This window comes from Lotus japonicus, chromosome 4 (genome assembly GCF_012489685.1).
Source record: "Lotus japonicus ecotype B-129 chromosome 4, LjGifu_v1.2".
Taxonomy (NCBI): Eukaryota; Viridiplantae; Streptophyta; class Magnoliopsida; order Fabales; family Fabaceae; genus Lotus; species Lotus japonicus.
In genome coordinates, this window is record NC_080044.1 from 28,729,721 (window position 1) to 28,731,286 (window position 1,566).

General features: G+C 42.1%; 1 non-coding gene across 1 annotated transcript; it reads right to left on the reverse strand.

The window, feature by feature from the left end:
- Positions 1-1,136: 1,136 nt before the first annotated feature.
- LOC130716453 (small nucleolar RNA R71) lies at positions 1,137-1,243 on the reverse strand. The gene has a single exon (XR_009012065.1). It is a non-coding gene; the product is annotated as a small nucleolar RNA R71 (small nucleolar RNA).
- Positions 1,244-1,566: the final 323 nt, after the last annotated feature.

Genomic DNA, 1,566 nt, shown 5'->3' on the forward strand with positions numbered 1-1,566 from the left:
AGCTTTATACTTTTCTATAATAGAACGGAAGTTTGTTATAGATTAGGGACTTGTTGTGGGATTACCTCTTGTATACTTGCTACTAGGAATAGAGGAAGGGTTGGGGTTTGTTGGCCTGAATTGCATGCTTAATGCCTTTAGCATATGTTTAGGTTATCAAGGAATTGTTCTTATCTTTTGGCTTGAGAGGATTGTCTATGCGAGGCATCGATAGATGATTGATTAGGCTAGAGCATCAAGGAGAGACTCAGAGTTTTGTGGATAGAATAGGTTGATTAGAACTGAATTAGTCAAGCAAGAACCCAAAGCATTCTCACCATTCATTATCACACACTTATCTTTGTTAGCTTTCTAATTAAGTATCACAACAATCAATCAACCTTTAAAACTGAATTTTACTCGCTTTTTAACCTTGAACTTGACTCTTAAACTGAATTCACATTCCAATTCTCTGTGGTTCGATAATTTAAAACCCGGAGATATCTGTGCACTTGCAGATTGACCAACAAGTTTTTGGCGCCGTTGCCGGGGAATTGTTTGTGGTTTTTGGTTTAAGTTTTTAGTTTGTGGTTTTATTTTTTGCTTTATTCTTTGTCTAGAATTGGTGCTACTAATCTTTCTCTGTTTGAGTGTCACACGTTCAGGTTGCTCTCGAGAGAGACACCGTCATGGGTGGCCATATGACGGAGGAGGAGATGCAAGCCCATATCGAGGCAAGAATCCAAGAAGGGATCACCCTCCGATTATGTGAACAAAAAGTTGAGAATGCCAACCGGTCTCTTCGGGAACTCACTTCGGCTATCATGAGTTATGACTATCCCGGGAGCATTGTCTTTTCCGAGGGAGTGGGAAACTTTATGTTGAGACCGACATTCATTAACTTGGTGAGCCAAAACCAATATGGTGGAGGTACTTTGGAAGATCCACATGCTCACATGGAGAGGTTCATCCGGAATTGCAACACTTACCGGGTGAACAATGTTCCGGCGGATGCAATTCGGTTGAGCTTGTTTCCATTTTCTTTAAAGGACACCACTGAGGAATGGCTGAATTCTCAACCTCAAGGGAGCTTCACTACTTGGGAAGACTTAGCGGAAAAGTTCACAACAAGGTTCTTCCCAAGAGCCCTTTTGAGGAAATTGAAAAAAGACATCATGAATTTTGTGCAACCCACTGAAGAAAATCTCTATGAAGCTTGGGAGCGCTTCAAGAAGCTCTTGAGGAAATGTCCTCAACACAATCTCACCCAAGCTGAATTGGTTGCAACATTTTATGATGGTCTACAATACTCTTGGAGGTTTGGCCTAGATGCGGCTTCAAATGGCGAGTTCGATGCTCTTCCCCCACGAGCGGGGTATGACTTAATAGAAAAGATGGCAGTGAAAGCCATGAACTCTGAAAATGATCGCCAAACCCAAGGAGTAAGTTTGAAGTGGAAGCTTACGACAAGCTCTTGGCCTCCAATAAGCAAATCTCCGAACAAATGGCGGAGATTCAAAATCATATAAAGGCGACCAATTTGGTCGGTGCTACAGTAGCCAAAGTGGAATGTGTGGCTATTGGAGG